Below are 15,965 nucleotides of genomic sequence, written 5' to 3' on the forward strand. Positions count from 1 at the left end.
AATTGCCCTTGCAATTTCCTACCTGAGAAAGCAAATGAGATGAAGGACCATGTCAGAAAAGGTATCAAAGGTTAATAGCAGGGCCTTAATGGCAGCAAATGTGCTGTTAAGCACAGTTGCAGTAAAACAACTGCGAGTGGCTTCACATAGGATAGTTCGAAGTTTCTAATTTGCAAAAGCTCTTAAAGCCATTTCAGTCCTCTCCTAACCTGATTGCCATCCATTATCCCATCTCATTAAAACCCACAATTCATGCCCTAAATATAATCTGTTAAGTCTTAAGTGTAAACTTGGGTCTGCATTCTCATTGCAATTAGACAGCAATGGCACAGCTGCCAATTGAAGACTGCTTGTTATTTATGCATTCAGAGTTAGCAATTCTCTTTATATCTAAGTGATGGCAGGAAGATCAAGATATTTGCTATGCTTGCTTGTTGCAGGGCTGGGAAGGAAAAAAGAGACAGAGAGACAGCAAGAGCCTGCTGGTCAACAAGTGACAGGTATTTTATAAAAATAGTTGTAGTAATGGCACAAATATAAAGGACAAGTGTTGAAGTACATACCTTGACAACAGAACTTCACTTGGAAACTTCCAAGTGGCTTTAGGCATAAGAGTAAGGTCTGGTATTGTGGGTGCTGTCAAATTGTCAGTACAGCCTACAGCTCAAAACATGAATTCTTTGTGAATTAACAATGTCACCTTCTTCAGAATTTCCAAGAGAGGTGTGGGTGGACATTCAGTCACTTGGAGAGTAAGAACAGTCGGTTGCATGGAGTGCAGCATTTGATCTATTTCTAAACTGTTAAAAATACTCTTTTTGTACCATTGCACAGTTTCTAAATAGGCCTTTTCCTCAAAGGAACTAAGTGATCAGAACAAAGCACAAACCCTTCTAGAAATTCTGCAGTCTTGGCTATACATTTAGACATAATGTGAATAAATTAAACGTTGAAATGTCATTTTGAAAGAGAATATACAAATTTATGCCACCTCCAAAGACCGAATCAATTTTGGTGCACTGTTTGTAGGGGCTGTGATTCTCTTCCATATTAGTTTTATACCAGTTCTACTTTGTTTACTTCAGTCTGTATTTTAGCAGATCACTAATCCTTCACAGATGTAAAAAAAGCTTAATATGAGAAATCTTGTAAGACTTGTTTAAACAAATTTGTTCTGCTTGTAAACAGAGGATTGAAAACTAATTACAGTATACAGATTCTTAGTTCTGAAAGAATCTAATATCAGCTGAGGCACATGTCTTTCCCTCAATAATTTAAGAACCACTAGACAGATGAAAGACATTTCCTTTCACAATGTAAGTATCAGTGGAAGCTTCTAATATTAAAACCAGTATTTTGATTTTTTTTTATACCAAATCTTCTACACAAAAACACTGAAATAGGTCAGTGATTTTCCCAGTAGTTGCAATCCTTGAATCAAAAAGTAATGTCATTCTAAGGGTTATGTTCAAACCCAGCCACCAGCTACTGAACGAGGTGCAGTGGAATTTTAACCCCCTGAATTACTGGTTTAATGCTCCATTTCATTTTTTGTTGACAATCTGTAAGAAAAAAACTGAAATGGCCATATTCCAGCTTCTGCTGGCATGGTTTATTCTAAATCCATAATAACTCTCAAATTTAAAATTTGATACTGAAGTTTCTCCCACACTTCTATTTTATAATAGAAACAGTAGTCAAGACTTCAGCTGATTGTCACTGTAACACCCTGATGGCAGTACCAGGACTATAGTTGGTAGCACTTGTATCTCCAGTGAGATAGGCCTGTGCAAGGGATGTTAAACTAACTGCAGCATTGGAGAAATTTAAGAAATACCTATTTTCTGCTATAAACAATAGAAAAAATCACACTCAAATACTAGCTCATTGTTAAAAAAATTAGCAAGAGTCAGTCAAGTGGACTTTCCACCTGGCCTATTTGCCTGCAAGAGACTATAATCTGGTAAATGACTTCTGCTAAGGCCATAAGGTATGCAAAATAGTAAAAGGACAAGTTTTTTCTTCTCTGGGATCTAACATGATCATGGAGCAATGAAAACAAAATAACTGTCAGACTTAATCTTACTGAAGTTGTTTTTCTTATTTCCCTTCTGAAACTGAGACAACAACAAAACCTGGAGAAGTCAGAAAACCATAGGTTTTGATACTAGGACGTTCATGTGAGACCTACCACTTCGGAAAATCTTTTTATTTTTGTAGCTGATATCTAATCGTTCTCTCCATAAATAAAATCCCAATACCACTTAGGGTCTCTATGGGTTTAGAAGAGACAATCAAGTTCCTTCCAGTGTTCCTTGAGGTATTATTTGAAATAGACTTTTTAATCTCTACTTGCTGTTCTACCATCACACAGTGACTACATTGGTAATATTCTACCTTGAGTCGGGACCACAAATACTCATGTGTCAAGTTTAGACAGTACTGTACATTCTCAGTAATAGACTAAACAGGGGGTTGATAGAAATCTTGAATATTCAAATCTCAGTTTGCAGCTGTCTTGCAGTGACAACTACGTTTTCTCAAACCCTTTGCTTTGCTCAGGCAAGCCTTCTATTTCATATGTCTCACTGATAGTTTGTGAAACATCTTAAATGACCACGAACTTACATATTACATATACAAAATTTCTCTTCTACTGAGTGTTCCCTGCAGAGCATGGATTATTTTAGGTGCTTCCTTGCACACCTCCATTTTTTTTTTTTTAATATAAGAAAACAAAAGCATAAAGAAAATTTGAGGAATTACTCTATTGTCTGATGAGACATCATAAATCAGTGCAGGATATCAGAAGCACCCAAAGGTTTATTATGATGAAATACGGTCCAATAGAACACATGTATCATTGTTACCACAGGTTTAGCAAGTGTACTGTAATGGCTGGACAGAGTATATTCCCCTCCCTCCGTCATCCTCATTGTTTATAAACACGTAAGATTATCATAACTTGAAATGAATTTTCTTATAAAGCATTCTTTGAAGTAAGGTAGTCTTCTGATTATTTCAAATCTTCAATGCTACAAAGATCACCTGAAAACTCCATTAGCGTGTCGCATCATATTAATTGGGTTTTGGCAGTGTTATTACACATAGACCACAGAAATTAAATAATGTTAAGAATTTTAAATTGATTTTCATAAGATAGACTTGTCAAGTTTAAATTCTCCCCTACTGTGATTATACTGTCCTAACTGCACACAACAGCTCATTTTTTTTTTTTTTTTTAGTTATTTTTAGTTTCAGGAATAACAGCCAGACTCCAGTTAATTTACTTTGCAGCCTTATGTCAACAGTTTAGCTTTGTAATTATATCATCAAATCACATTAGGAAGACTAAAAATTTGAAAATATACCATACTCTGCTATGCAGTACTTGCAAAGAAACCTTTATTCCCTCTAATTCTTTAGCTAAGCAGCATAAAAGATGTCAAAAAGATGGATTTTGGCAGCAAGAAGTTTCTGTGCTTTCATATGGTATACATTTCCAACGGAGAAAAGAAGACAAAAATAAAATAAAAAATGTTTGCAAATAAGAATCTTTTAAATAACTCACATTCAAATGAAATTATCTTTGTGGAATTTGTTCTTTATATTCCTTTTTATTCCCTCCCACCATGCTGTGGCTCATCAATAGTCCTTCAAATTGCCAGCTGCCTTTTAAATAATTTATAAATGCTGTGATAAGAATCATGCAGGCATTCAGAGCTAGCTTAATTCTCTGCACAGTACCTGCATATCTGCATTCATACAATTTCTTGAAAATAACTTAATTCAAATTTTTTGCTTATATAAGTCCTTTTAAGCTGATTTAAATCAAAGAGAATGCCCACACACATATATATTTCTTAGCTGCAAGTACAGTAATGGATTGACAGGGTTTATTTCCTCTCTCTTTTATCAGAAGATTTCCCCTCCATCTAACCTGGAATATACATTCATTTGACAATACAGTCATGATAGCACATCATAGGTACAGGCTAGATAAGAAATTGAACTAACCTGTTTCCAGACATGAACTCTCCAGGACTGTTTACAAAGAGCCCTTCCACAGTAGGCTACAAACCTGCGATTTGTCCCGTAAGAACTGTGACTTAACCCTAAGTCAACACTCACTTAGTGGAATTCCAGTAAGAGTTTGCCTGTAGGTACAAAGGGCTCCTAGTTAATGCACTTAAATCCAAAAGGTCACCGTGTTCAAAACCTCCAATAACTTGTGATTTGACTGACATATTCATGGAACTGAGTTAGAATACAAGACTTGCCATCCATGGGATGTTTTCTTAGGATTAAGAGTGATGGAGTCCTCCCTCTCTTCCTCTTGGCCAGTGAAATTGTAATTATAAAATGCAAAGGGGAACAGGAAAGATAATATGTGTAAATGACTGACATGTGTTCATGTAAAGTACATATGTGACAAATTTAAGAAGACAGGTGCACTAGTCACTTACCCAGGGTAATGGGAGAGTTTGTCACCAACTCTGGTGGCTAGCCTGGCCTGATATTCTACAAAACTACCTTAACTTGGCATGATAAAATAGGCTGAAATCTCAGGAGCAATGAAGAGTTTCAATTTTTGATATGAGAAATGACTAGTCCCTGTCTACATTTGTTTTACGATAATCCAAATAAATAATAAATTTTAGAAAACAAGCTCAGATTAATATATATATATATATATATATATATACACACATTAAGTTTAAAATTAAAAACAATTTTTAAACCATTCAGTGTAAAAATGATTCAGTCTGAGCTTCTGGAATCTTAATCTAATCTGAGAGCATATCAAAAAATATGAAGCTTTTTCTGAAATTTCATTTCCCATCAGTCATTCTGGAGATGGAAGAATACGGGCCCAAGTATTGTAAGACTATTGTGGGACAGTTTTGAAAACTGTCTTCCTAAAGATGAAGGAAATGCTTCTGGGTACACTGATTTGGGAACTGGTGCCCACAGCACAGATAGTTTACTGAGAAAACAGAACTCTACACACAAGTCATTTCAGTCACAAAATCCAGCATAAAATTTTGGCTAAGCCAATGAAAGAAGAAAGCTATTTAAGTGGCAAGCTAGTTAGGTGTAATTCCTGAACATTGTATTAATAAAGTGGGTTTAAAAAAGCAAATAAACAAACAAGGAAGCAACAAACAAACCCCAAAACTTTATGGATTTCCTAACATTATGTGTGGTAATTTTTTTTTTTTTTTTTTTTTTTTTAAGGGAGTTTTCAAGGACATGGCAAGACTGGACCAATTAGGAATTGTTCTTCCACAAGGGGTGTAGCTGAGGGCAAGCTACAGGAGCTGTGTTAGAATCATACCTGTCCCCCACTAAAACCCTGCTCCCTGGGCAGTGGAAAGTGTGTTAGAACACATCTCCTAACCCTGAAATGACAATATGTTTACTTTTAAGAAAAAAAGTGTTCATTTAAACCATATGTGTATTTAGATATTTTTTAGTGTGGAGTTTAATTTTACTGAGTAACTTCAGGCAGAGATTTGATTTTGAGAACATCAATGACTCAACTATGTAAAAAGCATTAGTCTGAGTCCTCTAAACTTGTATCCTACCTCTGAAAGCAAGCAGTAGCAGAGTTTTAGGAAAACAGTAATAGAAACAAGAAGTGTACTGGAATTCTTGACTTCTATATTTTCTCCCTTTCCCCTAAGTTATGGCAATCACATTTTAGGTACTTTTTGATCCATCTTCCACGCTGACACACCTATTTATTCACTCTTTTATAATGTTGACCTCTATAAACTGGGAAATCTTAACAGAAGACATTCGTTTCTGCGTTGTGTGAAAAAGTGCTGCTTTCCCTTCTAAACCTTCTGCTCTGCCAACTCTAATCTCCTATATCGCAAACAACAGCATATTAGTAATTTTCTACTGATTTTCTTCACGTGGTACAAAACTATATAAACCTGAATCACACTTCTTCTACATTCATCCCCTTTGAAGATTGTCTTACTCAGTCCAGTTTACCTGATGTGGAATATTTTCTGTGTTTCTGACCATCCTTAAAATTCTCTGTATGTATGTTTGGTTGGTTGGTTTTGGCTTTGTTATTTGTTTTTTGATTTTGTTTGTTTGTTTTTGGTTTTGTTTGGTTTGGGTTTGTTTTTTTTTTTTTTTTTTGAGAAAAGATGGCAAAAATCCATTCAGTATTCAAGTTATGAAAACATTATGAATTCACAGCATCATAATATCTTCTGGTTTACATTCTGTTCTTTCCACATGATTCCCATGAGCTTTTTGGTCTGCTGCTACACACCAAATTGATGTCCTCAGATAGATATCCACAGAGACTCCAAGATCTTGCTTCTGATTGTTTACTTCTTCCACCCAACCTTCAGAGTATTTGCCATTTTAAGCTTTTAACTGAAATTTCTCATTCACTCTGTTGAGCTTTTCGAGACTGTTTTGCAACTATCTTGAGCAATTTGCTATTATCCAGAAATTTTGGAACCTTACTTGAAATGATGTAATTTACGATATCAAGTTTAGTGCATGATACAGACTCCAGCTGAGATCCTTGTGGCATTTCACTGGTAAAATCTCTCCATTGTGAAGACTGACCATTCAGTCCATGTCTTTGTTTCTTACCAATTGTTTAGAAATTGAGAGAAATTGATATAATTGAGAGAAATCCAATCCTGTTATTTCTTGGCAGTTTTAATGTCTCTAAAAGTTGTTGGTAAATAGTCTTATCCAAAGCTTTTTAGAAGCACTTATCGAATGGATCACTCTCAATCACATGCTTATTTGCTTAGTGACTCCTGTGCATTTCTTCTTTCAGTATTATATAGTATAATAGCTCAAGTTTGGATTGTAATCATACTTTGAGCATGACAAAACAGTCGTTGGCAGCCTGTACAAGCAGTTCATGAAGTTGGTCTGACTTGTACACTCTGAAAGTACATTTGTACTTACATTTGGTACAAAACCAAGCACTGCAGACTTTGGATACTTTAAACTCAACTTCAAACCTCTCTGGTACCTATACCCAAATATTATATTTAAAGATGAATGAATCAGTCAGGAGTTTCACTTCAGTACTGGACCATTTTAAGTTAGCATTTACATATGCTGTGGCAGTTGCACACCCCCCTCTCTTCCCCCTTAACCCCACCTTCTTTGGATATGGAAGGTGCAAGCCCATTGCCCTCTCTCTCAACACATTCCCCCCTTCACTCCTGCAATGCGGTTGAAAGCTTCTTTTGTATGACCCCAGAGACCATTGGCCAGGGTCATTAAGAGAAAGGAGGAGGGGGCACAGAGGCACCAAGTAACCAAGAAGTTTCTGGGCACCCACGGCCTGAGTGGGGGGTGCCGAGAAGTTTCAGGGCACCCCACAGCCAGAGTCGGGGTGCAGAGAAGCTTCTGGAATGGCCACAGTCAGATCTGACTCGGCTATACAAACGGGACCCCGCCGAGGCATGTGCTTGGCATGTACTCTTGGAGTGCAGGCCAAATGCTGCCGCCAAGAGCCCTCCCAGGACTGGGACGCCGTCTAAGGTAAACTGAAAGAAAAATGGGACTGCCTCATCTCCACATGTGGGTGAATGATTCCATGCTTAAATATAAGGATGTGTAACTTCTTTAATAATTCCTTGCCAGATTCAGGCAAGTGTATTTGTTTCCTGAAGTCAGGGACAGCTCTGACATTGTTTTTGGTGAGCCACATGTATGCACACTGTGGATCTCCATTGTTATTATTTGCTGCACCCCAATAATTTCCTCAACTGATACTCAAACCCCTATTTACGTTACTGGAGTGCTAAAACCCCGTCCTTTACCGGTTAATTTGCTGCACCTTTTTGACCAGAATAAAAGTTTGGTTTGGACCTTGTTGTCCACCTAAAACTAACTTCAGGGTGCCTCTGTGACATATGCATACCTACACATTTACAAATTCCTGTGTGTTTTTTTTTTTTTTTTCCTCTATGGAAAGAAGCAGCGGCCAAAAGTCTGATTGGCTTTCATAGCTCTTGTGCAAGGATGAAAGAAAGAAGCAGCCCCTTGTTTGGTGTTCAGAAATAGCTATAATAAGGAGGCAGTTTAGCCTTAGATTATCCTAAACAGGGTTCCTCTGAGGCCCTACCTACCAGTACCCTGCCTTTTAGAGTGAGAAACAAGTTTGACATTAAATGTCTGCAGAAAAGTAATGATAAAGTGTTTTAAAATTAAACATTTTATGGTATTTTCCATATGCAGACTATAATTACTCAATACATCTAGATGAATTATATTGTGTTAATCAAATAAAAATGTTATTTCTGACTACAAGTAACACAGCTGGTGACATTGTGCAGTGTTTCCAAGTGTCATTATCACAGAAGGAACAGTGATATAAGGATGGAAAACACATGATAAGAGCGAGAGAGGATACTAAACACTGACGGCTTTTAAATTTGTGAGCCCCTGAGCTGATGTAGGAAAGCAGCCCCTTGAATATTTGTGCCAATAAACCCTTCACATTCTCAGACCATATTGCAGTTGGGTACAGCAGAGATTTTAGGCTACTGTTTAGCAGTGCCTGTTGATTTCCCACAGTTAACGTAATGAAAAAGAAATATTTACTCTTTCCTTCCTTTTTGTAAATGATGGTTCATCTCTCGTACTTTACATTTGAGTCAGTACGTGATATTCTGAGTTTGTTTAATAAGAGTGAATATGAGATCCAACAGTAGCTCCTGACAATGCATGCGAACACATTAGCTGGTCAAGATTCAATTGTGTGGCTCTTTGCACCAGAGAATAAAGTTTATGGTATAATATGAAAAATGTTGATTGAATATGCAGAGCTGTGAGCACCATCTGGTTGCCTTGTTTGTCCAGCCTCACGGGTGTCTCATTACAGCTGCTGATTGCATTATGATATTTTCATGATAGATCACTTCAAATGGCATGTGTGTTATGTTAAATAATACTGTCTTTAATTTGAAGTTTGGCTTTTCAATGCTGTATTTATATCTTGGAATGAAGAAGCATCTGATCTGAAATAAAGAGTGCGGCTTAGTGTAGCAGGCTTTAGTTTGCTGTCTTTATTGTCTGAAAATTCTATGGAGCAGAAAGTGTGAGACTTTCAGCATTTTATTTAACAGTTGCCATTCTCCAGCACACTTTGAGCTGCCTCAGGAAGACTACGTGGAGACAGCCCATTAAAAAAAATAATTGCCTTAAGTTTGTTTAAGGAATTCTCCAGAAGCATTAAAAGACCATTTATGAAAGTTTATGAAGTTTGATGCCAAATTCAGCTCTCACAGTAGAGTGAGGGATTAAAGTTTTGCAAAATATTTAAACTGAAATCTAAGCCCCTGAGACTTAGGAAGAAAAAAAAGGGGGGCAGAAAAACCTGTTTTTTCTTAAAGGACTATTCATTAATTGTTTCCCCTTAGCTCTAGAATCTGGGGACTAAAAGCAGAAGGCTGACATCTGAAGCCTCAAGAGATTTGGAAGGAGACTTTTACTTAATTATTCAGTAGAAAATAAACAATGATGTTACACTAATCTTTAAATAACACCTCATTATAGGTCCTGTAAAGGTCAAAATTATTGTATTATTCTCATGGTCTGCAGTTATGCAGGAACTGGAATGACAGTTCAGACCTAAAGAATCCAAAAGTACAGGCTGAAAAGTCTTTGTTTACAAGTCACAAAACGGCTTTTTAATTGTGAATGTATGTTGCTGTGAATTACCAATAATAAATGTCAGCTGCATGAGTTCCAGTCAAGCACGAACTAAGAAATGCTTCTGATTCTCCCTTTTATAACATTGTATAGTGAAGATATAACATGTCACATCATGTTGCGTCTCCATTTGTCCCCAGGGCACTGTTGCTGGGCTCAGGAGAGCTCGATTCAATGGCTGGCTTAGACATAGCCTTATTGTGGAAGCTTGATTAAATCTTTTAGTCAATTTTCTGGGAATTAAGCACCTAAGTGCTTTTCAAGATCTGATCCTCTCTGTAAAATAAGTAGAGAAATTAATCTTCTCATAGAACCTACAAAGTTAAGAATCTGTCAACATTTATAATGTGCCAGAAGATATTGACCACCAAAATAAACAAACAAAACAGCACCAAACACAAGCACACAAAGCCAAAAAAGAAACTGACAAAAACAATGGGTTTTTTTTAGGAAAAGCTAGGGATAATTGTAAGGTTCAGATGCTGTATATGAAGCCTAAACTTCCAACTCTCTTATTTGACAGCTGAATGCACTTTGGAAATTATTTCACTCGACTTTGCCTCAGCTTTTCCATGTGAAAAATATTATCAGTCTATTTTTTAAAGCATTTTGAGATCTATTAAGGAAATTCTGTAAAAACATATATGGTTGTTCTCACTGAACCCAAAGCTAAAGAAGACATATAAGCTGCATGGCAGGAACGGTATTAGAGTATTTTTTTCCTGTGATTGGCTAGTAAGTATAATGTCTATGAGTTTTTGTATTATTGAAGTATCATGGATAAATCCACCCATCTCAATTATCAGCATCAGTCAGATGCTCTATGTAAAAAGAGGTGCCCACATAAATTTCTCAGAAGGAAAACTTTTAATTTTTACCTCTTCTTATACAGTGGATTACATACAATGTCTTCCCAAAGAAGAGGCTGATGAGGGACACCCATTTCAATCTTGCTGTTTTGACCTAGTTGCCAGGCTGGAAAACCTACATAAAAACCTGTCCTTCTAAATGGAGGTATTTCTAGATTTTCTTACTTCTAATTTATGATCTCCAGCTCCCAACAAATATATCTGAGCTGAAATCCTGGCCCCAGGAAAGCCAGTGTCAGATCTTCTATGGACATTAACAGACCATGATGAGCATCTGTAAATAACCAAAGCATGCCAGTCAGTCTGTCTCACCTGTTCCAAAATTCTTAAGGGCATATTCCAGTTTATATCTACTTAAGGTTCAGACTTACAATTGGCTTGTTTTTTCTCTTTCAGTACTAATGTTGTTTGGTTTTTCTTTTTTTTTGTAATGTCTCTGGAACTGTTCTTTTTTTAATTTTAATTTTTATTTTTATTTTTTAATTTTGTTTTGTCCAGCTATTACCTGTTAGACAGTTTTTAATTGACATAGCTTAATTGAATATTCTGCTGTTTCACTTATGTCAGAAAAACTACAGGCTTAAAGTAGAAACAATTCTAAATAGAGACTTGCTTTCCACTCACACAAGTATAAATTAATCAAGTGAGATGCAACCCTCATTCATTTAATGTATCTACACAAAGAGGAGACTCATATAATTTTTTCTTTCCCATTTCTGGCATACCATTTTTGGTGTTTCTGAGATGTAAATTGAAGTATGCCATTTTTTTCAACATACGTCTAGATGCAGATGTGTAACTCCAGTCCCTGAATAGCAGGCTGTCATACCAAAGAGGGGATGACAATTGGAACTGAGCATTTTTTTCCCAAGTGAACCATATATATGTATCATTTAAAAGTCTTACCAAGAATCCAATGCTATCGGGAAAGAATCTCAAACACCAGATTAAAAGATTTAGCGGGGCTGGGAGGGCGGCAGGGGGCAGGAAATAGCAAAAAGCCCATCAAAAATGCTCCTTCTGCTATGAATAGATTCACATAGCTAATAATACATATAGTTCATTTCAAGAAATCGTACAGGCAGTGATCTAGACTGCAAGCAACAAATAAGAGAAGCAGCTTCTTTATCATCCATGAAAGACAAATTCCACCTTTGTTCACATGGATAACTGAAAGCAGAGCTTCAACTCTCTACCACTTTCCTTTCAAGCATATTTGAATATGCTGTATATTTCCACTGTGCCTAAACATGAAGCTAAAAAACAGTACTGCCTCTGCATACAGAAAAGCTCCTGCATGTATTAGTGCTTCCTCTAGATCAAGTGCTGCATATCACTGCACTTAAACTCTCTTTATTATGCTGAAATAACAGCCTGTCTCCATCAGGCAATAATGATTTGTTTTTATTTGTTTCAAATTAAGCTTCATTCACTCCACTTGAGATCTAAAATACACCAGGAGAAAATATTATTCACCTTCTTTCTAACATTCACTCATTTGCAGATGAGTAGTACAAATGGCCATTCTGACTGTGTTCTTCATCTTTACAAATCTGTGACTCTCTCCTCTGCAATACCAGCAGCCTTTGGAGTCACCCAGAGAAAACTGCAATCAGACCAGCTAACTCAAATGATTTCTTTTGGAAAAAATTGTTTTTATTTACTACACATCACCTTTTGCTTTGACTGGAGTTCTTGGATTTACAGAAGCCCAGACCACAAATGGTCTGTTAATATCTGCACAAAGAGGCACTGCAGCTGTGCAGACCAGCTTGCTGTCTGGAAAAGAGAATGCCAGTGCTTAAGCAAAGGCTATAACGGAATACCTCAGCAGCTGAGTGACTCAGTAAATTCAAACCATCCTGAGTCTGACCTGCTGGGCTTCCATAACTCACACCTGCATCCAGCATCTTGAACGGGTGTAGGAACATCAGTTTTGAAAACAATATATTTTATTTAACTATAAGGAATTATTAAGCTTTTTACTTTTTACTTACTTTACCATTACCATATTTTTCCTTAGCTTCAAGGTTTGTATTTCTAATCAGTATATGTGTGATATAAATATTTGAGATAAGCAGTTCAACAGGCAATAGGCAAGCAAGTCATTTAGGAGTAGGGCACTTTTGAATCTAGCACATCCATCTGAATGAATGTCTGCAGGAGCTACAAATCACACTGAGTTCAGTGACTCCAGCCCACAGCCTCTTAGAACTATTTATTTTTCAAAACGGTACTCCCAACATGGTTTCTAGAAGAGGGGAAAAGAAAAGAGTGAACACAAATGTCAAATGGTGCATTGTAAGAGACCCAGCATGAATTTACCATCTTTTTTAAACATAAAAGGTCTTATTGCTGTCTCTCGCTAATCCAAGATTGAAGGAACTGAAGCCTGATTATTTCATAAAGCAAGATAACAAAAGTACAAAAAAGAATGGAATTATTTTACAGTTTATCAGCACGAGCAGGAATATTTTCTTTTTAATTAGCACTTCTGGAGAGATGAGCAGAGCAAAGCATCCACAGGAATGAGGTTACCAAGCTGTACACTAGAAGTAAAGCATCTGCCTGACCTCAGGAGTATATGGTGTGGCTGAGCTTGGTGATAGCAGAATTCTGCAAGCAGCAAATATTCTCATTTTGAGGTAAATATGCTGGTACAAAAAAGTGATGATGATGTGATGGTGACGTGTGTGTGGAGTATGGAAGAGAAGACCAGGAGAAGGATCGACTTTTTTCTGACAGTGCAGAGCACCAAGCCAAATTCTTTCCCAAATCTCTCTTCTTGGCTCAGTTATTATTTCTACAGAAATAAATTTGGCTATTTTTAGAGACTGTAAGAAAAAATAATTTCACTGAGCAAAAAAAAAATGAAGCTAGATAATATGTCCGTGACATTTCTAGATGTGCATACCTACTGCCTCAAGCTTCCATCCTCCTTATGACACCTGCACTCCACTGGGAGACTGCTCTCTGTTTTTCTTCCTCACGTATCCTAGATTTGTGCCATCTGCTGCTCCTTCAGAAGTTGGAATTAAATGCTTAAAAATCTAATTACTACCACATAATTTTGTCTGTAGAGAGTATAAGACACCTTTTCTATGAAAGAAACACAGACAAAATACAAAATTCAATTCAGCTGCTTCTTGGGGATCCCAGGTTAGCATACTGGGAAGATGACCTACTGATCCATGAAAAAGACATCATTTTTCTTCCCAACTGATGGATATATGGGCCACACACCATGGAAAGAGGTCTCTCTCACTGCTACGCCAAGTGATGTAAACAGTTTAAAAAACTGGTTTTAAGCTGTTAATCCTGAAGCTTTCTCATTTACTGGAGTTCAGTGCCTTTGTCAGCTGTACCACAACCAGAGGCTTATGAAAAAAGAAAAGGGTGAGGCAGCTAACAGTATATAGAAAAGAAACACAAGGAAGAAACACAGCAGGTAGAACAGAGAGGAAAAACTTGTGGACAGACCTGAATAAGAATGGTATTTAAAAAAAAATATGGATCACAACAAATAATGGGGACTTTTCATTTGTTCCTTCTTTTCTCTGACTTTGGGAAAACAGTACGATCTTGCTTCTCCTCCATCTAAACAACAGAACAAATTCATGTAGTCTCAAAACACCTGACGCTCCATATGCCTTCAATGTAGACCAGAAGTACTCACATAAATCTGTTCAAATTAAATGTAATAATAAAAAGCTACCAAAATTTCAGATGTATTTAAGAAAAAAAAAATCATGGACCAGCTATAAAATAAGCATGGGGAGTATGTCTAAAGGTATCATTGAAGAGCATTTACAGAGCAATTTTCAATATCATGACCTTCTCTTAGAAAATGCCAGTTTCTTAGGACCAGAACTTTTCACAGGAATATTCCAATATTTATTAACTTTTCATTAAGTCTCTTAGTTCCAGTAAGGAACACTTGCTTGACTGTCAGAAACAGAATACGCAGACCAGCCGTTCTCTAAAGGGAAGGTTCCTTAATTCTCCGTTACAACCTTGATTGGCATGGCTCACAGGCCCACTAGTCCTAGTCTCACCTGATAGGGAATCAAGATGTTTCATCATACAAAACAACAAATTCTCCAGTAGAAACAGATATACCCTAGAGAACAAAGACAGAAAACAGCCTGTCAGCAAGTAAATTCAATCCACATTGTAATCATTAATTACATATAAGAGTTGGCCTACACTTTGCAATTCACTTGAAACTAACCTAATGTGTCTTCCCAGAGCAAAGGCAAGATCCAAATCTGAGTGCAAAAGCCAAACAGCCGAGTGACAGTATTTTGCTTCCAGTTACAGAGCTGACTCGTGGAACACTCTCTGCTTAACCTTGAGTCAGCATCCCCTGCGTTTATTTTGTCATTGGACTCCTGAATTATTTAAGAGGAAATACGAGAAAAAAATGGCTACTTAAAAAAAAAATAAATAAATCTAATTACCAGAGAATTCTGACTTACCAAATAATTAATGGGTCTGGCCATGGGTGATGTCTCTATTTCAGATTTGCCTGGAAAACATATATGTAATTATAGTTAAATAATTTATCTGTATCCTTGTCTCATACTAAATGTAGTAAAAGGCCTGGTAAAATCTTTATAGTAATTATTAATTCTGTCAGAAAACACAAGACAATCAAACAAGACAGCAAACTTTTTAGCCATTAGGGACCTATTTTTATATAAAATACTTGTGCCATGTTAAAATTCAGACCCATTAAACTGAAGCATACATGCCAAGGCAAGAGAAGACTATTTAGATTAAAATACAGTTTTTAAATGAGACCTTCTTGTTCAAAGTCATTATAATATCTCTGAAGCTTAAACTGTGTAGTATTATTGTAGGCAATATTTCACTCAAGAAAACAGAAATTAAAACCACTTAGAATAGCAATTAGTGAATGAGAGCAGTTAAATGATGTCACTTCTCACTTCTTTCCTGTAGTGAAGTGTGTTGTGATTTGATTGTACATAGAACTTTTATACCACAGAGCTTCTGATATAGCAAAAACCTCCCTTCTACAGAAGACAGGACACACATGTCCATATTTATACGGCTGTATCTCTGTTCTTAGAAGTGCTGTAGTTCTATGTATGAAGTAAGCATTTTTTGACCCAAGAAGTGAAAAAGGCAGATCAATTTACACTGTAATTAATGAAAACAAATATACAGCTATAAGAATATAGCTGTTTATTCAGAGATTGTGCTTCAAAAATATTTGCCTCCTTATGTTTTTATCATTATTATCATTATTATTTTATTTTCAGCACAGCTCTATGTCTCTGTGTCCATCTTCTACTACTTGTATTAACAGCTTATAGAAAAGAAAGAGAATATTAGATGCACATGGAAAGACTAGCAGAAGCT

General features: G+C 36.5%; 1 protein-coding gene across 9 annotated transcripts in view; it reads right to left on the reverse strand.

The window, feature by feature from the left end:
* The window catches only part of LOC102094577 (coagulation factor XI), a 139,709-nt gene that overhangs the window by 29,336 nt on the left and 94,408 nt on the right, over positions 1–15,965 (reverse strand). For 7 of the 9 annotated variants that reach the window (XM_065061125.1, XM_065061124.1, XM_065061126.1 and 4 more), the window contains 2 exons: positions 15,059–15,108; positions 14,636–14,700 (listed from right to left, as the gene is read on the reverse strand). The gene's annotated coding sequence lies outside the window, so the exon portion shown is untranslated. Of the gene's footprint in view, positions 1–475; positions 14,701–15,058; positions 15,109–15,965 lie in introns of those variants that run through there. The other 2 variants (XM_065061119.1, XM_021284533.2) reach the window with 2 other exon arrangements.

Source organism: Columba livia, chromosome 4 (assembly GCF_036013475.1).
Source record: "Columba livia isolate bColLiv1 breed racing homer chromosome 4, bColLiv1.pat.W.v2, whole genome shotgun sequence".
Classification (NCBI taxonomy): Eukaryota; Metazoa; Chordata; class Aves; order Columbiformes; family Columbidae; genus Columba; species Columba livia.